This window comes from Uranotaenia lowii, chromosome 2 (genome assembly GCF_029784155.1).
Source record: "Uranotaenia lowii strain MFRU-FL chromosome 2, ASM2978415v1, whole genome shotgun sequence".
In the NCBI taxonomy this organism is placed as follows: domain Eukaryota; kingdom Metazoa; phylum Arthropoda; class Insecta; order Diptera; family Culicidae; genus Uranotaenia; species Uranotaenia lowii.
The window spans coordinates 354,130,517-354,158,020 of record NC_073692.1 but is presented as its reverse complement, the minus strand read 5'-3'; the positions used below and the strand labels follow the sequence as shown (position 1 = coordinate 354,158,020).

At 30.9% G+C, this 27,504-nt stretch overlaps 2 protein-coding genes across 7 annotated transcripts in view; one reads left to right on the top strand and one right to left on the bottom strand.

Annotated features, from left to right (window-relative positions):
- The window catches only part of LOC129745812 (SH3 domain-binding protein 5 homolog), a 132,112-nt gene that overhangs the window by 28,638 nt on the left and 75,970 nt on the right, over positions 1 to 27,504 (top strand). The window lies entirely within an intron of this gene.
- LOC129745810 (SH3 domain-binding protein 5 homolog) overlaps positions 1 to 27,504 on the bottom strand; it is a 96,852-nt gene that overhangs the window by 60,849 nt on the left and 8,499 nt on the right. The window lies entirely within an intron of this gene.

The following is a 27,504-nucleotide window of genomic DNA, read 5'->3' as shown; positions in this document are numbered from 1 at the left end:
GTTTTTTTAAGTAATAAAAAGGATGAATGCTTAAGCTAAATACTTACTCATTTCTTACATAACGACATCATAATCCCGTACATAACAAACCATACAAATTTTGTTCATTTCGGGTTGTCCAAAACTGACATATGGATGAATTCTGGAGGTTCAATCAAAATGATAGTTTATGGCACTGAAAACAAACTTTCATATGGCAACCAAAAATATGTTTACAGGTTGTTTTGATTTTGTTTTTGACATTTTGCCAACAGATTTCCAAAAATAAAATCATTAAAACCAATGCTGTCGAAAGAATTCGGTGTTTTTAACAAAAAAAAAATTTGTAATTTGGTGATTGACCCCAAGATTCTGTGACAGTTTTTGTGATGCTGATTCAACGAATTTTATTATGAAAATCATGTCAAATACCAATGATTTGATTCAAATTTACAATTTAATTGAAAAACAATCAATAAGCATGACCGATATCATTAAATTTTCATGAATTCGAAACAGCCCAAATCCAAAGTCAAAAGTGACGTTATAATTTTTCATTTGACAAAAATTATACAGCACTTAGGAAATCTGTGGAATCTATTTGAAATGTTGTAAAATGGTTGACGTTTCAACAATTCTGATGGGGAAATTTGAGGTTATCGTTTTTTTTTTTTAAATTATAGTGTTTTGGAAGCCAGTCAATTTTGTTTATTTTACCATTATCACTATCAAAAAATTCTATTTAAACCCCCCCCGCCCATGGAGAATTTTTCCAAGTAAAATTTTCAATACAAGAAATCAATTTATCGGAAATCACTCGATCCCAAAAGGTTTTAAAATGCGTGTTGACAAATATGTCAAAAATTTGGCTCGCCTCCAGCAGAATTTCGTCTTAAATCATTCTCTGGGCTAAAGACATTTCGTTTTACAGATCTATATGACGTTCACGAGTTGAAACTAATCAATTGTAGACGTAGATGTCGATTTGCAATTCATTTAATACCTTTAAACTCAAATCTTTACACACAAAAACTCTAAATAACTAGTGTTAAAAATTGGTTTTTACCAAGAAGTGTAACTAAACAAGTTTAACATTTGAAACCAACCAATTGAACTTCAAAAATCATTCATAGAATACTTCATTTACACATCACAAATTGGTAGCCATGTGAAAGGTGTTGAACACGCACGATAGTCAAAATCCTAGTATCGATGACTTTATAGCTAACCACTTTGATTGGTAAAAAAGGTAAATGTCATTCCAAATTTTAAGCTGATATGAAATATTCTTCAAGAAACCAATTTCAGCCTCAATTTTTTTTTCTTTCTTATTCCTTTGAATCCTAAACTCCATATCCAAAAAGTTTTTGAGTAATAACTCAAGGCCTCAAATTTCACATTTTTCCTAGGTGCAAAGAATTTAAGAGATGATTTTGAATAATTTGGGTGCCCAAATCAAAATATGCAATTAGGTTTTTGTATAACAGCTTTGTTTTTAAAATCACTTTTGAAAATAGGTGAATCATTTAAGAATTTCTTTTTTGACTTTTTGGTAAATCTTTGAAACATAAAAAAAGAAAAAAAAGGCTTCAAATCAATTATCCACTTTCCTCTAGATCGCAACTAATTTTGGTTTCTGCGAAAAGTGCTATAGCCGTCTTCTATTTGTTCATGTTACTCCATTTAAATCAAGTTTAATTTGAGATATTTTTAAGCGAAAAACAAATGCAGGTTTCAACAAATTGGTAAATATAAATAATATCTTTTTTATTTAAAATTTTCTTACTAGAGTCGGACATGCTTTTATGTTGATGATATATTCCAAGTTTATAAAAACTGTCGAATTTAACTTTTTTAGATCATGCATCATAATCATCATCATTATTATTCCTAAATAAACTAAATATAATGACCAAATAAGGAATCAGTTTTTTTATTTCATGAAAATTTGTTAGAGCATCAGTTATCAATGATTGATTTCACTTAAAACTGATTTATTTTTAGACTTATAAACTCCATATCATCAATATTAGAAACGTATATTTTTCAACGTCTTATTTTGTTTGTATATAAATTTCAATTAAAGTTACCGAATTTTATTTCATTTTATTTTAAACTAGCTGATCCCGTACGAACTTCGTTTCGCTTTAAATCATTGGTACGTCAAAATGAGTTTAGAGAATGAATTCGAAACATTCTTTCGTCAATTTTGGGGAAAAAATTCAACAGTGTTTAAATTTGCTACTATTACTATTACTTGAAATTCAAATTAAACGGTTGATTGGCTTTTTATTAAAATTTATGTGAGAGTGTTTTCTTCTCGATCGGTTGCTAAATCTAGACATTATGGCAGAAACATGTACTATTTCTTTATGTGCACGACTCTTTTGCTGCACCTTCACACTTAAATTGGTATCAATTAACTGCCTCCAACAAAATTATTGCACAAAACACTGAACTTTCAATGAAACCCTCTTTTTCTGTCCCATGGCCCGAAATTGATAATTGATACCAATTTTACGTTCCTCAAAACTCCCTTGTGCCATTTTTTCTTTTCAAATTATGTGTAAAATAACGTCAGGAACTTGAAAACAGTGAACAGTGAATATAGTCGCCCTTTTCGCCGACCCTTGACACGGAACATGCTACCTGGAGTCAATTGCTCATAGTTTATAACCCTCATCTGAACATTTTCATCTCAATCCGATGCATGATCACGACAATATCGCGAAAACAGTGAGCAACTGACATGGACGGCCTTTTTTTTTGACCCCGATTCAAAACTTGACACCTGAAATCAATTATCTTTTCTGTTAAACTCCCATGTGTCAATTTTCATTACAATTCTATGCTCAATCAAGAGAATATCGTAAAAACACGACCCCTGAGTCAAGATTTGAAACCTGAAAGCAAAAGAGCGTCCCTCAAAACACCTATGCGGAAATTTTCATCTCAATCCAATATAGAATAACGTCAAAATCGCAAAAACATTAATCAGTGAATATGGACGACCCCTTTGGCCGGCCCCTGACCCTAAATTTAATAATTGTAATCGATTGTTCGTCTCTCAAAACACTCATGTGCAAATTTTCATTACAATCCGGTGTATAATAAAGCCAATATCGCAAAAACATTAATCAGTGAATATGGACGACCCCTTTGGCCGACCCCTGACCCTAAATTTGATAACTGTAATCGATTGCTCGTCTCTCAAAACACTCATGTGCAAATTTTCATCACAATCCAATGTAAAATAAAGCCAATATCGCAAAAAACATTAATCAGTTGATATGGACGACCCCTTTTGCCGACCCCTAACCCTAAATTTGATAAGTGTAATCGATTGCTCGTCTCTCAAAACACTCATGTGCAAATTTTCATCACAATCCGATGTACAATAACGCCAATATCGCAAAAACATTAATCAGTGAATATGGACGACCCCTTTTGCCGACCCCTGACCCTAAATTTGATAACTGCAATCGATTTCTCGTCTCTCAAAATACTCAAGTGCAAATTGACAACACGATCCGACAAAAAATAACGTCAATATCGTGAAAACCATATTTGTGTTGTATGGACGACCCCCTTCAGAAGGGGTCATCCAAAAATCTGAAAACATTTTTCATCCTTCCTGGACCTAATGAATATCCATGCCAAATTTCAGACCTCTAGCTCTTAAGACGGCTGAATCTATAGAGGACAAACAAACAAACAAACAAACAAAAAAATTCAGAGCTTGAAATTTTAAACTATAAAACTTGCGCTTGAAAATTTATAAAGATTTTACCTATTTTTATTACTTTGAATAATTTGTTTTTAATCGTTAATGATTTTTTCATTTATGAAATGATTCGAAATTATTTGAAGCAGCAACTTCAAAGCTAAATTTTAATGGAAAACATTTATTAAATAAATATTTGCTTTGTACTTTGAATATTTATAAAAAAAACTTAAAATTTAATTTTTTAAGTTTCTTATTGATTTTTTAAGAAATCACCCATTTCCCAACCTGTACTTTGGCAATAAAGCTTTCAATTATGAACATGTTGTTTTATAAATATATGAAGTAATAATTGTAAACTCCAGAAATGAACTAAACTATTTCAGTCTTTTAGGTTGATAACTGGACGAAATAAAAAGTGATTATTTTATTTTATTTGCATAGTATACCGTCTCACGACATAACTTGACGGAAAAAATGGTGTTATCTCTAATTTTGATCACTGGTACTCTTGAAATAAAATTGATATTCTTCTTTGTATCAAATTAAATTTAATCATCAAGTAGGTAGGCATTCTCTGAAGTTCAAAATGGATTTTTTCCTTATCAAGATTTCACCAAAATGGTGATAAAATATCCTTCAAATTTAAAATATTACAATAAAGTTTTTCAATCCAGCCTTCGATTGAAAATGAAGGAAAGGAATGTTAACTGAGACGATTAATAAACAAAATTATTATAGTTTTTCTGAACAATTTTAAATCATGATCAATCTTTTATTTCAGAATTCAGATTTAGTTTCTTTTTTAATCTGGGTTAAATTGATGAATTTTATTTCTATTATTCTTATGCTCGAATCTTTTATTCAAAATTTTAAATCGCATTCGTTTTCTGTGTTTTCTGAAATATTGATGTTACATTTGTGAACCTTATAGCTTCGTATGTGTTTTTAACCTTCCAAAGCTTCCGTTTGCTAAATATCCGTTTCGGAGAAATTTGAGTTGTAGTTTGATTTCGTTCTCCTGGCTGTGAATGTTAACCGATTTTGATGGTTTTATATTCATTGTATAGGTACTTAATCTTGTTACTCAACATTTCAAAATAAAGTCGATATGTATTACCAGGTTTTCAGGAACTGATGTTTGAAATCGTCAAGAATCCATCTATTCGACAATGTATTGCTATGTTGGGGTCTAATGAAAGCTCTGATCGCCATCACAGATCTTCCGATAGAAAAAAATCTTACTTTAAAAACGACATCCAGTTTTGGCTTTGCTCAACCTCAAATTTTAATTTTTTGTCGTTAATTTTATCATTATTTTCATAGAACATACAAAATAACCAGTTCATCAGTATATTGGAGTGATGATAAAGATGTTTGAAATGTGCGTTTCGGGTCATTTTGACCCGAACAGCTTTGGAGGGTTAAGCAAATGTCTAGTTCAGAATAAGGAACATTATTTTCAATAATTTATTGATGATTTGCCGGAGAAAGCAATGATCCAAAACTTTGAAAATCTTGAATTTGAATTTTGAACCCCCCCGCATGAGCGGGTCCTTCGCACGGGCCTGGTTTAAATGCAGCCTCAAATTGAAAAATTAAAAAAAACTTTTGAAATTCGCCATTTTTTCACGAAATGGCAAACATTTGATGTTGAGTATTTCGATTGCACATTCTCGTCAAACAGACATTGCACAGTGCTCATCAATTGACATTTAGGAAGTTTTCCAACCTTAACTTTCTTATTACATATATCTAAGTCTAATCAAAACGTCAGTGCTCAGGTGAAATGTTTGTCATAATTCTAGCTTTTAAAAATCCATTTTCAAAAGAACAGGCCGAAGTTGAAGAAATTTTTTCGGAAGAGCTGCGATTGTGATCTTTGAAGTTCAGCTGGACTTATTCTTCTTGCTTAAATAATTTCCTGGTGTCAGGACGACGAAATGGAATTTTGCGATGCTCGTCACGAAACTCGCAGAATAAGCTCCAATGTTTAAAAATCTCATACAAACTTCAGCCTCGTTGCGTGACCTTAAAGGGTTAAATTTCTTATAAAAAAGAAAAAAAAGTTGTGCTACAAATTCGCGTTGTCGCGTAGATTTTTGAAATTTGGCTCAATTTTAGGCGAAGATTGGGTGCTCGTTTTTTAGCGCGAAAACCCTAAAAAAATAATTTATTCCAGAGAGAAGCTGTGGCAGTAGAGTGTCAATTTGGTTTTTTTTTAATCTAGGCTAGGGATAGTAATATCGAAACCAAAAATCGTTGTTATCAGGTCATTTTACCAATACCAGATACCGTTTTTATAGTCGTTCAAATCCGGGTTTTTTTGTATTGAGAATTTAGCATGAACAAATAAGTATGTTTAGATGTATCTAAATAAAGAATTATACAGGGTGCCCACAGAACCGGGAAAATCAGAAAAAATGGGAATTGATAATCGCACCGAAAAAAAAATGGAAATTCAACTCCAAAAACAGGAAAAATACAAAAAAAAACTGAAACTCAGTTAAAGTTACAAGATTTGGAGTTCAACCCAAAATTTAGAATTATAATTGAAATTTCCAAGTCAGAGTTCAAACAATCGAAAATTCTGGAAAAGCTTCTTTTTTCAAGCTCAATCCCGACACAGTCCTTTGCTCTCGATGCACAATTACACAATATTTTTAAGTATCTTGACGAAAACGTATTGTTTAATCTTTCAAAGTAAATCTTGTTAAGTTTTTTTTCGATTGGACGTAGGATTGGAGAAAGCTGGGTGGGTGTTGAAAATCGGTATTTTGACAGAAAATTGTTTTGAATTTTGAAAATTCAATGCTGCAAATATTGGAAAACTTGCAGTAAAATTTAAGAAAAAGAATCAATTGTAAAAAGTCCTGTTTTACACGTTATTTTTTCAGTTTTTTGTGAGCATGGGTTTTAAACATCATTATTTTTTAAGCTTTGTTCACTCTCGCTTTATATACGTAACTATTTTGTATAATATGTTTTTTAATTCATTTTTTAAAAAAATGATGAAAACTCAAAAAAAAAATCGAGAGCGTCAAAATTAGATGAGCGTAAATAAACAACATAATCAATTGAATGAATTGCAAATTTCATTGTATTTCTATGAAATTAGTCAATCAAAGCCTAAAAACCTTGAATTTATGATCGAAAAAATGAAAAAGTTGTGGCCACCCTGATTATGAGATCCTTGAAGGGTATACAAGAAATTATTTTAAAGGTGCTTCCTTAAAACCCTGCTAGAGTTCTAGAGTGTTAATTTGCATTGTAGACTAAAAATTCAGCCATTTTATTCAACCGATGTGGTTAAAATGTGGGTTTAAAATTCTTGCATTGTATTTAAATGACAATTTTGAAAAAAAAGAAAACCAAAGTTGAAAAATTTTTTAGGAAGTTAGCAACAACTATAAAAAAAACATTAAATTTTAAAAGCATTTGAACATGATTTTCGGAAAACAGTAAAACGGATTCGTAAAGTGAAATCATGGATATTTAAATGTTAATTTTATTGGAATTTGTTGGTCTTAATACTGTTGAGAATGTTCTCGAAGTATACATGTATCTACGTGATATATTTAAAAACAAATTCTCGCATCTTTTCAACTTTTCTTACTGATAAAGTTGGTAAACAAAATCATATTATTAAAATTACAATTATTTAGCTTCTTGAACGACATAGACATGAACCTCTTCTACATATTCCCACTAGATTAACATTTGCACAGTCAGCCGCACATCGATCAGTAGAACAAGTCTGACGTTTCATTCGCGGAGCTTCCGATTCTTCATTTCCACTATTTCCACTTCCGGCACTCATCAATCGGTTGTTCTCTGGGGCAAAAATTTCAGGTTTTAGTTTTAAGCCGATTATTGTAAAACAATTTTTCATAACTCACCTTCGAGAAAGCTGGTTGATCGTTGCTGCTCGTTTTCTTCGCCGTTGGTAAAGTAGATGGTAGTCAAACAGACGACCGCAACCAGAAGCAATAACTTGGCCGAGTACATTGTATCGGATTAGAATTGATAAATGTTGTCGCCTTTCAAAGTCGGCGGAGATTGGTCCCCTCGGATGTGTTTACTTGCTCTTTTATACAGCAAAAGTGTGAGTAGTTTTTAATCGATTCAATGGTACAGAATAACCGGAATTTCCCTCTCTATAGATGTGTTAATTGAAATTATTTGTCCTGTTTAATGACGATGTGAATGCATTTACCTTACAAAGGGTGGGTACAGACTCGGGAAAACTGGGAACACCGAGAAAAACAGGAATTTAGAGCCATGCTGGAATCAAAAGTTTGTGAAGTGTAAACTTAAAGTTTTAAAAGTTTTTTCGTTTTTTTTATTAATAAAAAGGATGAATGTTCTAAGCTCAATACTTGCTCATTTCTTGCATAACGACAAAATAGTCATATCTATAGCTGAATTCTGGAGGTTCAATCAAAATGATAGCTTATGGCGATGGAAAAAGTTTCCGGACATTCCAAGCCGCTCACCGTATGATGACAATGACGGACAGAATTTTACGCTGACACGGTGAATATGCATTCCATTATGAAGTTCCTTCATAGTCTTCCGGTAATTGTTCCGGAACGACAAAATTTTGCGACGTGTTCATTGGTTGATGTTCCGGTTCGAACTGAACTCGCTAAGTGTTTTCAGTCCAACAAAGAGAGTTCAATTTTTAGTTCATATTTAGTTTTTAGTTCGAACTCAGCTTTGCTCCCTCGCCGAAGGAAAAACAATGATCAATTTTGAGTTCGCAGTTCGAACTCCGTTTTGAACCATCGCAAGGAGGAAAAAGGGTACTTAACTTTATGTTCATAGAATCGAACTATGTTTTGAACTTCGGTCGTACTCAATTTTGAGTTAAAATAAAGGAGCGTGTACTAATGCTTGGAATCGTTTCCTCTTTTTCGGGAGCCAATGTGTTTATTTTTCAGCTTTTCTCTTGTCTTTTAAAGATTTTGGCTTGATTCACCTGGATATTACCCGGTTTTGAGTTTAGAATTTTAGAAACCAAATACCCGACCTGGATACGTACAGAAAAATCTGGAATGCCCACTCAATAAATAACGAGTTAATTGTCAATAATAAACGAAATTTAAATTCAAAATACCATAACTAAGAATTGAGAAGTACAAATTAAAGCTTGACAGCTTTTCAGAATCAAAATTGACAATGAATGGAATTTGTTTGATCATTTAAGGGTGTATTTAGTCGAAGATTTCAATTTTATCAATCTGTACAGACGATGGATTGAGTTGCGGGTCTAATGATGAAATCAATACGTTTACGGCTCATTTCATTGTAAGATTGATCAAAATTGATTGCACCTCTTGTAGGATCAAGCTGGACTGAAAAGAAAACAAAATGGTTGCAAAAATGTTGTGGAACGTCTTTTCATAAGTCCTCTGTTGATTTTATTCTAATAAACTTTTATTTTCTTTCTTTCCAGGTAAGTTCGATTTGTTAAGATCTCAACCAAAGGATATCGAAGTATTTGGTAATGAATAGTTTATTTTGTATGTAAAATGGAGTGGTATAGACAATAACATTTGATGTAGAACAAATTTCTCTCCACTAAGTATGAATTGTATTACACATAATTCCTTTTTTTTTTAAATCTGCCATTGAGTGAAAAAAATTAACTGTCTTTAGAACAGATTTCACTTACAACATTTTTTACCCATGTTTTTTTTTATTTTTAAATTCACGAGAGTTCAACATAGTCGTGTTACCTTTTGCATAAAGCTTGTATCAAGTATCATTATGAAAAAAATTCTACATAAATATTGGGCAATATTTTCCCTTAAATGAATTAATTTAATTGATTTTGAGCAGCTGAAAAGTAAAATTGCATAACAATCATGATAAATGTTCTCATAAAAGATGCGATCGTATTTTTTGGAAAATATTTGATATTCGAAAGGAAGCTATGTGATTTTTTTCAATTAAATATAAATTCTATTTTTTTTTAAACCATATCGTTTTATTGACTATGTTCATTAGACTGCCCCAAATGTGTATGGGAAATTCAAACCCTGTGAAATGTTATGCGCTGCAAGCTGAAATTGATCCTAGTCCTAGTACAAGATCTCATGCCAAATTTGGGCCAGATCGGATCACGGGAAGGGGTCGCTCAACGAGTCTAAAGTTTGTATGGGATTTCGAGACATTTTGTTCGGGAGAAACATGAAAAATCGGTTTTTCATCAATAACTTTGGTTCCCATTGGCCGATTTCTTTCAAAAACGGGTTTTCTTAAAGCCTAAATTATGAAAAATATTTCATTCGAAGACTGCATTTCAATTAGAGGTAAAATAAGGAAGTTATTAGGCTTCAAAAATGGGCTAACTTTTTTAAGGATGGTATTCATCACACTTAATAAGTCGAGGCGGTCGAACATATTGACGCCTCATTAACAGTGTTGAATACCACCGTTAAAAAAGTTAGACCATTTTTGAAGCCTAATAACTTTTTTATCTTAACTCTTGCACTCTCTTAAATGCAGTCTTCGGATGAAATATTTTTCATAATTTAGGCTTTAAGAAAACCCGTTTTCGAAAGAAATCGACCAAACCGACGGAAACCAGAGTTATTGATGAAAAACTGGTTTTTCATGTTTCTCCCGAACAAAATGTCTCAAAATCCCATACAGTTTCGACAGCTGCTACAGCTTATAACCAAATCAGATGTCAAAAAATGACCGGTATATGGTGCTAAATTTATTCAAGAATCAAATAAATATTAACATAAAAGTAACCAATGAAATTTAAATTTTGAGTTTTGGCCAGGTTTTTGGGTGAAATACTCCTGTGTGCGTCGTCAGGGGAAACTCTTATTAATTCAAGGCTTCCAGAGCAGTGCTGCAAATAATCAGTGTCAGCTTTCAATTTTCAATTGAATTTACTGCAGTGTACGCTCAGTTCATTTCCATCTGCATTCATCTGATAATGAACAGAAAGCTCAATCCCGAAAGCACTCTGCATACTCATTCACGAATTGGCAACATCGGTGCTCAGTATACATTCAGGCTCTTTGCTGGTTCATGAGATTATCCAATCTTCATTTTCAGTATCAAGCAAACATTGCTGAAAGTGAAAAAAGCTCTATTCGATTATCATTTATTTTAGTTGAATGGTGACAAAGCTTGTTCGATGCGCTAGACTTGCGGAAATTGAATAATTACTGCTGAGATTCCTATTTTTTTAGGATTTTGATAAGAAAAAACGTGATAGTGTGTAGAGGTGGGAAGGTTGAGAAATAAGCGTTCGGGTTGGCGAGAAGAACGCTGGCGATGGAGCGTGTGGGACGAATGTGGGGAACAAAATTACGACAAAAATGTAACAAAATTATGACACAAATTTGGCAATAAAAATACAAAACATGACAAATGTGGTAAAGTATGACAAAATTATGACAAAAAAATACAAAAATCTGACAAATATGGCTTAAATTTTACAATATAATAAAAAAAAACCAACGCAACTCTGTCGGAAATATGACAAATGTGATAAAAATATGACAATTTTTTTTACAAAAATGATAAAATTTTGCAAAAATGTGACAACTATAATAAAAATATGACGAAATATTGGCAAAAAAAAATTCAAAAATAAGACAAGCGTGGTAAAAATATGACGAATATATAACAATAAAAAGACAATATCATGACATAAAATTGTGATAAAAATAAAACAAATTTATGGCATACATAAGACAAATATGACCAATTTATGATTAAAATATCAAAAAACATTTAAATTGAAGGGACAAAATTTTCGTCAAACTATGTAAAATTATGATGAAGTGATAACAATGTTACAAATGTCAAATCTTTTAGATTGTTGTCATTTTTTTCCAAATTTGTCATAAGTTTGCCATGTTTTTTCATTTTATTGTTAGTTTTTTTTGTAATGATTTTGTCATATTTATCAGACTTATGTCATAATTTTGTCTTATTTTAAACACATTTGTTATATTTTTGACTCAGGTTTGTCGAATTTTTGTCATTTTATTGTTAAATCAATGCCATATTTCTGTCTTAATTTTGACATATTTTTGTCATATTTGTCAGATTTTTGTCATAATTATGTTATTTTTTTGTCATGTTTTATTATTGTATTGTCAAAATTTCGCTATATTTTCGTAATATTTTTCATATTTTTGTCATATTTTTATCACATTTATCAAATTTTTAAATCATCTGTCAGATTTTTGTCATGTGTTTGTTATTTTTTGTCATACTCAATATTGTCATCATTGTGTCATATTTCACCATATTCATTACATTCTGTCATAATTTTGTCATTTTTTGACACCAATTGTCAAATTTTTGTCATATTTGTCAGATATTCGCCATGTCGTCATAAAGAAATTTATATTCATCTCTCTTCCCGTCCCCTCTGAATAATCGTATAGTCTTAGCGAATTTCCAATCGTGTTTCTTTTCGAATCCCATTTCACAATTTTTGAAAATGGCAAAAAACAAATGCCTACTGAAATTATCAGCAACTTTCGCTGACACTGATTGAATGCTAAAGCTACATTCACTGATCGAATGCAGTGAGTAACAGAAACACCTAAGCGAAAGACGCTTTCCTAGCAGTCGAGTGAAACAAGTTAGTTCGGGTTTACGAGTAAGCTTTCAACTGACTGATAGACATACTCGCAAAGCTTGCCGTAAGCACGAAGATGACCGAGCCGATCAGAAGCTTTCATATTTGTTGACTTTTCTATTCCATTCATTTCAGCTCAAGCTTTTTACACTGATAGAAAATCACAGTCAATATCATTCGTGCTTTCAGAAAATTTGCAGCTCTGTTCCAGAGTCGATTGGTTTAAGATGTATGTTTTCAACTTTCAGTATCCTGCAATATTTGGCGGTCTTTTCGAATTATCAGTAGATGCATTCTTTTTTTTCCTAATTTAAAATAGTCAATCGAACAGAAAAAACAAATCTAACCTGTCTGGCGAAAACGGGATTCAACTCTAGCAGGCCTGGCAACCAATTTTTAATGGTCGCCCATTGAAAGAAAATTGCCCTAAAAAGCATGAAAGCAGCTCTTTTTTTATTTTTTTTATTAATAAAAAAACCAATAGTAACATTTTCAATAGTTCGATGGATCAATGAATACACCGGCATCCCTATCGTAGCACCGGCATCTTCCGCCGGCCCGCTTGCAAGTCCATGAATCCATATTTCGGTCAGCGCACTGAAATTTGCAGTACAGGGGTGAGCATTCTTCATCATCATCCTTGTAAAGGCTAGGATTGGCAGCACCTGTTGGAATCAAATTTAATCATTGAAGTTGTATTCTTGAAAATATCTATGACTATTTCGAAAATTCTGAAATGTTGAAAGAAGATCAAAATTACCTCCAACGCTGTTCTGTCGCAGCTCATTCGTTCGCCGAGGAGATGGCGATCCGCTTCCTGGGACAGCTAGAAAAATGCTCACCATGAGCAGGACAACTAAAGCGAGAAACTTCATTGTGGTGCTAAATACGACGACGACGACGACGATTGGCTGCGATGTTCGATCCTTGACTGTAATGTCCTCCTAAAAGATCAGAAGACTTTATAGCAGATATTTCGATTACCGAAGTAGTTTTTTAGTTTTTGCAATTTTTGCTAGATTCATTGACTTGATAAACTATAAAGGGGATCGTCACTGGAAATCATCACTACTGATGGCTCTGGGAACCTAGGTCAACATTCCTGGTTTCTTTGTTTCGTGCTTATCAGTTCGGTCGTATGTTTACCTTTCATTGCGAACCTTTCATTTGTAATATTATTTATATTGTACCGTTTTACAGTTCAATGCACTGAATTAATCTGGTCAACAAAAGGGAAGAGAGGACCTCATATAAAACATTTTTGTCACTCATTATTGGTTTTGAAACCTGATCAGGAGAACAAAACCAATGGACAAAAAATCAAGCTATTTTGTTTTTTTTTTTATTTTTTCCTACTAAAAAGAGATTTTATTCTCGTAGGATGTCAAAACAATTCAAATCCAAATAACAACAACAAGTCTATACCATTGATGGAAAAAACATTTTGATCATCAATTTAATCAGATACTAAATAAACACAAAGTAGGTACAAAAAACGGATTAGAAGCTAATTATTTCTCTCACATTGAATTCAAGAGAGCGTTTTTTCATTTTTTCACCTGCAGCTTCCTGTCTTGCTTGTAAGCATTTATTCAATGTTTCAAGCTTGCACAGTTCGAAATAAATTGAGCATTCCAGTGTTTCAATCCGATCAGAGGCACTAAACGAAATTATATCAGAATAAAATATTTTGTTTTTTTTTTTCACTATCGAAAAGAGTAATAATGGAGTAATAATGTGGGATGTAAGAATATTTTAAAAAATAACAAAATGTCAGTACAATCAGTTTAAACAACCCTTAAGTATCACTACAATGAGATTGCAACTCGATCAGATTGTATATTATAACAAAAAAAGTTGTGCACAAGTTTACAAAATTCGGCTCTTCCGAGGTGCAAAGAATTTAAGGACTGATTTTGAATAATTCAAAAGCGTTGAAATGCTGGTTACTGATTGATCGTGAGAGAACGAAGATGAAAGCATTTCTATATGAGACTACTAATAGCAATAAATTAAGCTTATATTGTCTCCGAATATACCTTCCTTTCAAGCTTAATTTTTTTTAATGTTAGTTCGAATCATCTCACGATTTTCAACGAACTCGTTCGGAATTACGTTGAGATCCAGTAAACTATATGTGTATAATTTTTTACGTATACACACATTAATGAGAACCATAATAGTGATTTGTTGAGTTTTATTCAAATAAAAGGTGTTAAAATGCTACAAGAATTTGAGCTTTGGAAAGACATCCCCTAAAGTTGAGCAAATGAAAGGGTGGCCACAAAACCGGAAAATGACGGGAATTGATTTTCACACCGAAAAAATCGGGAATTCAGAACCAAAACCGGGAAATCTATTTAACTCCTATCTTCCTATCTAAAAAGATTCCACGAAAGAGACAAGATTGGACAAGACTTTTTTTAAAGTTGAGCATCAAAATTCATTTGTTTATATTCAGTTTAGTGGTTATAATTTTTCAGAAAAACTACACTTCTTAAAGCTTCTATATGCTACGATTCCTTTGAAAATTCTCGAAATTTAAAAAACTTCGAATGAACTGATTTCTAACCTGATTCGTAGCAAAGGAGCCTTGTAATGAGAGTTTGTTTATGTAGATTGAAGACAAAATGCTTTAAGTCCTTTAAAGATGTTTTACTTTACTCAAAATATATTTGTGTTTTGAGTGAAGTATTAGAAAAAAAAACGTTGTATAAATATATCTAATGGTAATTAAATGCTAGATGAAGCTTGTGGGTAGTTTATTCTAGTTTCTCAACATTTTAGTCAATAAGTTTAAGTGAATTAACAGCAACCGGCTGTGAATGAAAAAGACCAAAACAAATTTGATATGCTATTTGCTATTGACAGTTGATAATTGAGCTTGTTATTTGGAATTGTCAAGAAAAAATCTATCCACAGATGCTGAACATGTGAGGGTTCAATGGAATTTTGACTGTGAACATTTATTATTTTTATTATTAACAACATTTGTAGTATAAAAAACTTTAAAAAAAAGTTCTTTATTTTTGTCTTAGCTTCGCTGTATCTCAATTTTAATTGCATCGATATTTCAACCACAACTTAATTCCATTAATTTGATCAATTTTTTTTATAGAACATATCTAGTTTCTCAATAAATATTGACCCAAACGGCCTGGGAAGGTTGAGAGCTGATTTTGACTAATTTGAGGGCGCTGAATCCAAGTATGTTATTTGTTTTTTTACTATAAGCATAATCATTGATATTCAAGGGCTTTTGAAAAAGGGTAAAAAGCTTTAAAATTTTTTTTAGGCAATACATTTCTAAGATACTAAGATCAAAGGTATTTAATCAATGATCAATTTTTTCGAAGACTGCGAGTAGTTTTGACTTCCGAGAAAACTGATGTTTTCTTATACAAAGTTTATTTATCACAATCTAGAAATAGACACGAATGCCATAATGCTGGTAAAGTGTCAAAAATAAAACCTAAAAAAAAAAAAACAATCTAGAAAAGTGTAAGAATTTTCTCAGGAGCTTTTCGAAATTTTCTTTAGTCGAAATGAATCTTAGTTATTTTTTAGCGTATGTCAAATCGAGTTGCAGTCTTCAACAGAGTTGTTAATTGAACTAAAATTATCTATATCCAATGGTCAGCAAGGCAAAATCGTGATCCTTGATCAAATGGATCAGACTCAAAATCAGTTTTTGTTCTACAGTTCACTGATTATAAATTATTGATTTGATCAATTATTGATCCAGTAATTTAAAATTTCAAAATGCAATATCACCAAAAATAGAGGTTTTAAACAGAATCTGACAAATGATTCGCTTTCATAACAACAAAATCTTTCAAAATCAGTTTTAGAAAAAAAATCACCAAAAATGCTGTTCCCTGCTGAATTTCTAATAATTTATAGTTCCGTTGTTTACAGATACTTGAAAAAAAAATATCATTTTTGATGGTAATTTGAATTTTATAACTTAAACTTTTATAACTTCCACAGTTCAAATTTTTTTGTTTACGTTTAAGTCTCTTTAATTTAACACCTTATTTATCCACTATTCAACTTAGTTTTGCAAAAATCCTTAAAATTGGGCTTTTAGAAAGCGAAGCTTAGCTAAGCTTGATTTTGCCGAAACCTTTATATTTTTTCTTCCTGATAAAGAAGTTGTTTCCAAGCAAACATACACAAAATTTCATTACTTCATGATTAACCGTAACAGTTAATTTTTCATAAATTTAACACACCACAGAGAATAGGGAGTGAATACACGTCACGAAAGTTATCGAGGACAACACAAACACATTAAATTTTTTAAGTGACTAAATCATATTGATTTCAAAGTAAATTTAATTTTCAACCGTTTGCTACTTTTTTTAGTAGGTACACTTAAATTCGAGATTCAACCAGTTTAAACTGCAAAGTTTTAAATTATATTTTTACTACGCTTTGAAATTAAACAAGGAATGTTGCTTATTTTTATTGGTTTAAGAAACTTCCGATTTTATCGTCATCTACATATTCAAAAAAATAGATAATTCTCTTTGCATAATATTTTTTAAAACATTCATCTTGAACTTGTAATTCCTTTGTTTAAATTTAGCAAAAACAGTGGGCGGCTCTTAATTGAAAAGATGCAAATTTCTTTATTTTTCTATATCTTTAACTTTAATATGTTGTTAAGTAATCCCGAAATATGTGAATTCTGGACTATGGAACCTGTTGCCCATGTTATTTTTCAACTTTTGAAATCAGAATTCAAAATTGAGATTGTGTTCTCATAATTGTGCAGTGAGAACTTTGAAATGATGCAAACACAATGTTTGATTGAATTTGTTTTTTTTTCAATTTATTGGCCTTTTAAATTTTTTTTTAATGAACTCTAAAGAAAATATTTTTAGATTAAAAAACTTTTTGGAAAATGGTAGTGTTAACTAGGGTAATCATGAGCAGCTACGCAAAGCAAAGGGTATATAAATAAAATTTAAAGAATTTTATGAAAAACGTCATTTCATAAAAACTAGAGATAATAACCCAAATCTGAGAAAAAATTTGAAATCAATTTCTGTAAAAACCGTTTTTCTTTCAAAATCGGTTTCCGAAACATAAGCAAGAAAATATTTTTCCCTGTGTAATAAAAAATTACTTGCCTTTGTAACCAGCCTTCTGCTGTTTACAATTAAAACTCTGCTGCTTGGGTCAACTGGATTGATGTCAAAAAAACTATTGTTATTTTTTTTGTAAAATTGTCCTTAAATTCCTAAACCCAGATTACAACATTAAACTTCACTGTAAAGTGTTTGAGTTATGTCGTATTCTGCGTTTAGTAGCCTCGGGTTGGTGTCACCATTAGTTAGTTTGTTTTCCGTTATTTATTTATTTGTATATTTGTTAGTTTTGTTCATATTTAGATGTTTATTTATTTATAAAAATTAATTACTTAGGCTAAAAAAAAAACTATTATTCAATTATTTGTCAAATAAAAAATTAAAAAAAATATATATGATTACTATTGCAAGAAGGGAACATCGCCATTCAAAATTTCAAATTTGAATGTGCTATAAAAATTGAAAAATAAAAACATAGAATTGAAAATCATATTGACACCAACCATAAAACAAAAATTGTACTGCTCCTGTCACCGGGAAGGCGTGTCAACGATGGGGACAAGATTTGGGGCGGAAATGAAGGAGATGGAAGATGGGTCGAAGGATATATATAGGACCCCTGACGGTACATGAGGTCTCTTCTTGGAAAACGATCGTTCAGTTCGGGTGCGCGATTTAAGCGACGTCGAAAATTCCTATTTAGTCCGTAACACCAATTCAGTGACTAAAGAAACCGCCAAAAGTTCATCCCAGTTTGCCCGCGAGTGTGTGAATAGGTCGAGATATCCCCTATGCAATATATATCGGGAATATTGTGAAGGAAGGCCTTTACGAAGCGTTCGGGTGCAAAGACCCGCAATTCCGACCGAAGAAGCTACCATCCATAAATCGGTTACAACACACGTGTGGTGAAAGTGCTCTGGGATATCACTCCCGAACATTGCCGAGGATCATTCGTCTTCGCCAACACAGGCCTGATTCTTGGCACCAGAAAGAACGATCACAGGTCTCCGTCAACAAAGACCTCGTGCCTAGCATCCAAGAAAACCTCACGGATCTCCGTCAACATAGATCCGTTTAGCGAACAACAGAGGTCTCCGTAAACATAGACCTCGTGCTGTTCAGCCTACAAAAAGCATCCCAGGTCTCCGTCTACAAAGACCTGTCCTGTTCCCGAAGAATTGTTACGAGACACCTACCTACCGAAGAAAAACCATCCTGGTCAACAACCGTCGTCGTAGCCTTACCTGACATCATCCGCCTACTGCTAGTCCCCCAACGAGTCGACCACCGAGCATCACGGCCGCATCGAGTGTACCACCAACCTGCAAATAAAATCAACAAAATGCGCAAGTACTTACCTTTTTTATAACAATTCGTTCTCCAATTCGAAACCTAAAAACAAAAACCAAAAGTGATGGAATAATTGCTTCCCGTGAAAAGCAAAATGAAAACGATTCAATAAAACTTTTAAAAATGTATGGTCCATCATCAAAATCCAGTTGTTGTGTTCTATTTTCTAAATTGATGTTCCCCTAAAGTAAATTTCAGTTTTCAACTCAAGAATTAAATTTCAATCACACAGATCATAAATTTCTATCCACACATTTACTAGTCGCAATAGTTCCACTCGTGCAGCAGAGTTTGGGAAGAAAGTCCCGCCGAAATCGATAACTCCTGGAGACCATTAGTGAACGCCCAGCCGGGCAATCAAAAACGTTATTAAAGTAGCTTTTCTAGCCATAACTAATTGATACGTTTCACCTTATGCATTGCCGTTTAGAGAAAAAAAAATTCCATGCTACAGTGCATTTTTAAATCCTTGTTCTGAAGCATTTATGCCACGTTTAAAGCAAGGTTGCTGAAATGAACTTTGAGATAATGACAAATAGGATTTGTGATTTTGTGCTTTGCCCTTAGATTGGATTCCTAGCTTCGATTTATAAAAAAAACGTCATACCATTGAGAACACTCATATATAATTAAAAAAAATCATTCAATTTTTTTGTATTGATGTCAATAGTGGCATCAACATTGTTTGTTTTGAAAAGGTATTCAAATTTTAGTAAATCCGTTAAAATTTAGTTAAGAAATTATCGATTTGATTTTTCAACCTTGTATGTAAAAATCAACCATAATTTTCTACTCGCTTGGATATCAGGAAGTAATCAAGTAGTAATATGGTGTTTTGTATCTTTTTTATTGTTGTTATATTTAAACTCATTGACAGTTATAATGGATTGATGTAATTTGGCAATGATTGTATAGACTTTCTGATATTATTTGAGATATTTGAACAACACACGAGGAATGAATTGGAACTCATTTTGATAGGAAAAGAGGTGCTTCAACGTTTTAAATAAAATATGAGTGTGAAATAGAAAAATCGCATATCACAAAAACACTGTCAAGCTCCCTTTGTTGAAGCTAGCTATTTGGCATCGAGGGCCTCAAGTTTTGGTGAATAGCCTTTTAATTTTGTACTCATTTTTTTTTATTCAAATCAAACTCATGAATAGATCTCATTTTTGAAAGTCTTTTTAATCCTTCAAGTTTTTTTTTCTTTTCTTTATTATAAAGACTTTCAGCCTCGGGCTGGTTCGTCTCTTTTCCTTCAAGTTTAAAACAGGTCCTTCTGGTTCAGTTGAGGCTTCTGCGTTAAGCAAAAAACATTGCAGACTAAGAAAGCTAAGAATTGATACAGCTGGTTTTATTTCTTCTCATAAAAAAAAGATTTCCGTTGATTAACACTTCTGGTAGAAGAGTTCAAGCGATAAACAATTTTGCTTAAAAACAAACTGCCTCAAATAAGAGGGGATTGAGATTTCAGTATCGAATCAAAATTGTTCAGCGAATTGAGACTACTGCCTGTGAATAAAACCATATCGGATTGAGACTTTAGCCAGTAAATTAAATCGAACCGATGGACTTTTCGTCTAAGACTACAAACAGGTACAGCCAATCTAAACCTTCGATTAGTCTTCAAAAATACCACCTCCAAATAAAAATATAATATTATATTGTATCGAATCATCAACTGAGACCTTAGTTAGATTAAACACTTTAGCGAATTGAGGCTACTGTATATGAATACCCTTTTCATCGGATTGAGACTTTGACTATTCAGTATTTTCGGCTTACCAAAATATTTTCCGCTTCGGTTTAATGGGCTTTTATTTAATGAAATTCATTGAACTAAAATCTAGGACCAGTCATACTGGATGTCAGGTTCCTCTTGTTCCGGTTCCGGCGGATCAAAACGTAACGGCCCATCGGGACAGTAGCATCTTCCATTCCGACACTGGGACCGGGTGTAGCCCATATCGGTGCATACGTATTTACAATGCATCTCGTTGCAGTTGTCCTTGTACAGTGAAGGGTTGCCTGTTTCAAAATGAAAAATAAAGAAAGGAAATAATTTTTTTTAGACCGTTGTGGAATCAAGTAGGTTGTTCCGATAGTTGAAAATCACCTTCAAAATTAGCTTTCCTTATTTCGTTGGTTCTTTGAGAGCCAAGAGCAACTAGAAAGATGCTCAATAACAGAAGCAGAACTGCAGTTGATTTGGTGCCTTGCATTGTGACGGATGAACGAAATCACAAAGGACAATGATTGGAAATGCTTTGGACCGGCTCGTTTTTATATAAATTCCTTGTAAAAACTGAAACTCATCAATAGTTTTTTAGCTTACGAAAAAAAGCATCAGCTCAGACTGCTTTATGTTTCTTATCTGTTTGTTTTGTTTATGCATCACAATGTTACTGACCCAATCAACTTATGAATTGATGGAGACAAAAGCCTACCAGAAGTCCCCTGAGCAGTTACTTTTATGCTGTTTTTACTCTAATTTGATATGACAACCGTCAAAATTCACTTCATCCATTTTCCCTGTGTTTGCACAGAAGACGAAAACACGAAACAACGATGATTGATGGTAGTTATTACAAAAGGCGAAAAAGGCTTGCCAGTATTTAAAAGCATTTAGAAAAAGTCATTTTTCTCATATGGCTACCTCACGGTCAAAAACTGCGGCTTAAACAAGCCTTTGTGTGTTTGCACTAAAAAAGACTTGTTTTACGTATTTTTGACGATTACCATTGATTTAGCATGCCTGAAGAATAAAATGTTTTTAAAAATTACAGGCTCAGCGAATCAAACAACGCTTTGATGCTGTTTTCTATTTATTTTTTCATATGGCGACTGTTTAAACTCAATGTTGCCTGCTTCATAACACCAATTTTGACGGTCACCATTGAAGGAAAAAAAGCAGATTTTGAGATTGTTCAAGCGCTCTTTAAATTTGCATAGAAAAATCATTTTCAATTGACATTTTTTTCTCGACTTGTCGTTCTTTTTGCCAGTTGCACATCAGATTTTAAAAATCTTTCAAAATAACATTTTTTCAACAACGAGCCAAAATTTCACATTCTAGCTTCTATCATTTTTTTTTTGGATCGCATGCATAGCAAACACCAAAAACGTTTAGATGCTTTTATTTGTTTTCTTCTAATTTATATGGCGACCGTCAAAAAAAATTGTGTAAATGAGATTCAATGTGTTTGCCCAACGAATAACCCACAGAATATGAATTTTTACGGTCGCCATTGAAGGAGGAACAGCGTATTTTTTCGGACTGCTTCAAATCAAGATTGAAAAAATCATTCACATGGATTTTTTTCATGATCTTGCATTTATCTTATTATCAAATTTCAATCAAGCTCAATACGGTACGAAGGGATCCCGGTTATCGTCTGGTTCTTGCACCGGACGCCAATTATCGGGACAGTAGCATCTTCCATTTCTGCATTCGGACTGGCTGTAGCCCATGTCCGTGCAAGTATATCGGCAATGCATCGGGTCGCATCCGTCCTTGTACAGTGAGGGATGAACTGTTTGAAAGAAACGAATTATCTTCAAATTTTGATGGAAAAAGAGAATTATAAATTACCTTCAAAATAGCTTTTTCTGATTTCGTTATTCCGTGGAGATCCTTCAACGAAAGCCGCTAGGAAGATGCCTAACAAAAGAAGGAAAACAGCAGTTGGTTTGAACATGTACATCGTGACAATTGAATGAAAGTGTAACGAGTAGTAATCGGAATCACGTCAACGGATCACATTTTTATATTAATCAATCGAATGCTCGCTGGATTCCTGGTCTAGAAATTTTGTTTACAAATGTTTTAAAAAAGCCCAGTTTGCAAATTCTTATCTCCTTTTTTTCGAATTCATCAAAGTTTCGCTCCACAAAATTGATCATGTACATATACGTGATCAGTTGATTAACTGGTTTAATCGCCGCGATGAATTGTTTGTTGTTTTCATCGACTTTTTTCGGCGAGGAATGAAACGTTTGGACCAACTGGCAAGTAATTTTGTTTCATTCCTCGCCGAAAAAAGTCGATAAAAACAACAAACAATATACGTGATCAACATAAATACAAAGATCCTTTTTTGACACTTTAACAGTATCAGAAAACTAAATCGATTTCATTTGATGGTGAAATTCGAGTTGCCACCGATGTATTTACGAGATTGCGTTCGTGAGCTTCAAAAAAAATGCTCAATGAATATGCGTTATACAAAAAGCTGTCACTTTTCACTGCAAAACTGATTTTTTTTGCCTCAGCCGTTTGAAATAAAAAATGCTAAGATTCCATTTTTTTTATATGGCGACCGTCAAAACAATTGTTTCAACTAGTTTAAATGTATTCTCTACACGGAAAATTACTCCTGACACCATTGGAGAAGAAATAAAACTAGACCTCGAAGCTTATAATTGGTATCTTTTTTTAACTTGCCTCTCATTTCGATCACTAACTATTTTGGAGAACAGAAATCCTTTTTAAGTGTTGTTTTTGAACATATTTATCAGTGTAAGTTTAACAGACAGATGGTTCTTTTCAAACATTTTGCGTGATTATTTTCGAATAGCTCAAGACTTTAGGGAGAAAAGTTCATTGGCTAGAAATTCATGATTACTCGCATTAAATTTATTCATCTAATTTTAATCATGCTCTATACGGAACAAAGGGATCTCGGTTATCGTCGATTTTTAGCACCGGACGCCAATCGGGACAGAAACACCGGCCATCGCTGCACTCGGAATGGATGTAGCCCTGGTCCGTGCATTCGTTTTTGCAATCTACCGGGTCGCAATCATCGATGTACTGTGGAGGATGAGCTGCTTGAGAAGGAGAATAAAAATTATTTTGAACTTCTATGGAAAAAATACTAAATGCTACATACTATTGAAATTATGTTTTTTGATTTCGTTATTCCGTGGAAATCCTTCAACGAAAGCCACTAAAAAGACGCCTAACAAAATAAGGAATTCAGCGGTTGACTTGAAGAAGTGCATCGTGGCGGTTGAATGAAAACGTAACAAACAGTAATCGGGATCTCGTCAATGGGACTTATTTTTATATTACTTTGGAAGTGTGGTCTAGATATTTTGTTTTCAAATGGTAGAAAGAAGCCTAGTGTGCAAATTCTTATCTGTTTATTTTTGAGTTCATCAAGATTTTGCTCCAGTGCTTTCAAAATTTATGATTTTCAACAAATTTGCTTTGAGAATTTTCAGCACGAAAGCTAAACTGAATGATTTTCTTTTTAAAGTATGAAACTAAAGTGTTATTTTTCAAATGGTTTTTTTCCTATTAATATTGATATTTGTTCCTATTTAAAATGATTTTTTTTCTTTTTAATGATTTTTTTTTCTTTTTTAAAGATTTTTACTCTTTTTTTTAATGTTTTTTATTTCTTTTTTCAAATGTTTTTTTTCTTTTTATATTTTGTTTTCTTTTTTTTTCTTTTTTTTAAATGATTTTTTTTTCTTTTTTTTAAATGATTTTTTTTCTTTTTTTTTAATGATTCTTTTTTCTTTTTTTTAAATGATTTTTTTTTCTTTTTTTTAAATGATTTTTTTTTCTTTTTTTTAAATGATTTTTTTTCTTTTTTTTGAATGATTTTTTTTTCTTTTTTTTAAATGATTTTTTTTTTCTTTTTTTTAATAATTTTTTTTTCTTTTTTTTTAATGATTTTTTTTCCTTTTTTTTTAAAATGTTTTTTTTTCTCTTTTTTTTAAATGACTTTTTTTCTTTTTTTTATTTTTTTTCTTCTTTTTTAATGATTTTTTTTCTTTTTTTATGATTTCTCTCTTTTTTAGATGATTTTTGAAAAAAAAAATTTAAGTTTTTTTTTTCCAATGGTACATATGTTTAACTTTTTTTAAATGATTTTTTTAAGCATATATTCTTTTTTCAAAAGATATTTTTAACTTTTTTAAAATGATTTTTTCGTTTTTTTTTGTAAATTTTTTTAATGTTTTTAAAAGTGGATTTTGCTTAAACCATTTTTTTCTTTACTTAAATGATTTTTTTTCAATTTTTTGCATGATTTTTATTTATCTTTGTTTTATTTTTATTTCGAAATAATTTTTTTTTCAATGATTCTTTTTTGATGATTTCTTATGTTATTTTCTTGTTTAAATCATATTTTTCACTTTTTAAAATGTTTTTATTTCTTTTTTTAATGATTTTTTTCTTTTTTGAAGATTTTTTTTTAATGATTTTTTTTTATTTTTTTTTGTTTTTTGTAAGGTTTTTTTCAAATGGATTTTTTCTTCTTTTTAAATGTTTTTTTTTTTATAAATGATTGTTTTTCTTTTTTTCAAATGATTATTATAAATTTTCTTTTTTTTTAATATTTTTTTTCTTTATTTTTAATGATTTTCTATCTTTTTAAAAATGATTTTTTCGTTCTTTTCAATGATTTTTTTAAATGTTTTTTTAATCTTCTTATAATTGATTTCATTTAAATGATTTTTTTCTTCTTTTCAAATGTTTTTTTTTATATTTTTTTTAAACGTTATTTTTGCTAAATGACTTGTTTTTTTGTTTTTTTGAATGATTTTTTTTAATGATATTATTTCCATTTTTTCAAATCCTTTTTCTTTTTTTAATGATTTTTTTCATGATGTTTTTTTTAAATTGATTATTTTCTTTTTTTTAAATGATATTTTTATAAATGACTTGTTTATTTGTTTTTTGAAATGATTTTTTTTAAATTGATTTTTCTCTTTTTTTTAAATTATGACTTGTTTTTTTTGTTTTCTGAAATGATTTTTTCAAATGATGTTATTTCCATTTTTTTTTAAATTTGTTCTGTTTTTTAATAATTTTTTTCATGATTTTTATTAATTGATTATTTTCTATTTTTTAATACAATTTTCTTAAATGACTTGTTTTTTTTTGTTTTCTTTAAATGATTTTTTTTAAATGATATTATTTCCATTTTTTTAAATATTTTTTTCTTTTTTTTTATTGATTTTTTTCTTTATAAAGCCTTTTTTTTAAATGATTTTTTTACTTTTATTTTTTTTTGTTTTTTTGTAAGGTTTTTTTTAAATGTTTTTTTTCTTTTTAGATGATTTTTATTTTTTTTTAAATGATTGTTTTTCTTTTTTTCAAATGTTTTTTTTTTAAATTGTCTTTTTTCTCATATTTTGTTTTTCTTTATTTTAAATGATTTTCTATCTTTTCTAAAAATGATTTTTTCGTTCTTTTAAATGATCTTTAAAAAAAAACTTCTTATAATTGATTGGTTTTAAATGATTTTTTTCTTCTTTTCAAATGTTTTTTTTTAAGTGATGATTTTTTAAATGACTTGTTTTTTTTTTGTTTTTTTGAAATGATTTTTTTTTTAAATGATATTATTTCCATTTTTTTAAATATATTTTTTTAATCATTTTTTTTCATGATTTTTTTCTAAATTAATTATTTTCTTTCTTTTTTAAATGATATCTCTACTTTTTTAAAATATTTTTTTTCTTCTTTTCATTTTTTTTTATTTTCAAACGATTTTTTTTAAATGTTTTTTTTTTCTTTTTTAAATGATTTTTGTTCTCTTTTATTATAATGATTTTTTATCTTTTGTTAAATGATTTTATTCTTTTTGAAATCATTTTTTTTTCTTTTTTCTTAAAGAGATTTTTTCTCAATTGATTTTTTGAATGATTTTTTAATTTTTTTTAAATTTCATTCTTAAAGATTTATTTTCTTTTGTTTTAAATGATTTTCTTTAAAAGTTTTTTTTTCACGCAAGAAAAGTTTTGCTTTTCTTTTTTTTTTCTTTTTCTCAATTTTTTTCCTCAACTGTCTTTTTTTTTTCAAGCAATTTATTTTCCTTTTCAATTTTTTTTCAACTAATTTTTTTTTTTGTTTTTAACGTATGATTATCAAAATATTTTCATCCAATACTTTTTTTAAATGATTTTTTTCCTTTCGTCAAAACCACCGTTGCTTCTACAAATTTCAATGTATTTGCACCGTTCGTATTTCCAATTCAATAAGAGAAGGAACAGCTAGACGTAATCCAAGTGCTTCTTGGATTTGCGAAAAAAAAATTATTTAATACATAGTCATTTTTCCTCCACTCACCGATTTTTGATGCACCGATTCTTAAAATCATTCAAAATTTAAGTTATTGACAAAAAGCTCTAAGGATTAAAAACTCAGCCACAAGAACACATGGTTTTCGGGTCAAAAAAGCTCTAGTACTGATATTTTTCTCACTGTTATTCATATTGCAACCCTAAGAATAAGTTGTTTCATTAAATTTCAATTAAAAATACCAATTTATAACGGTCGCCATTGAAGGAGAAAGAAAGCTAGAATAGACATTTTTGATTGACCAGTCATTATTGGTTAATATTTAAAGGGTTAAGTTAGATACTTACCATTTCGATCACCAGCAAACGTTTCGAATCAGAAATCGCATTTTCAAGATTTTTATGTGTTTATTAGTATAATTTGATCAGACAAATGTTGATGATAATGATGATATTTATTTAAGACCTTTTAGACAAATGTTGAGAACAGCATAATTTTTTTTTCAAACTTTTGGCGCAATGTTTCCGGAACAGCGCAATAATAAAATTGGAAAGTTTATTGTCTTAAAATTTTCGATTTCTCGCACCATTTTATTTATAAAATTCAAACCAGCTCAAAATGGACCGAAGTAATCCCGGTTAACGCCAATTGGGACACACGCATTGCCCATCTCTACACTCGGAATGGATGTAGC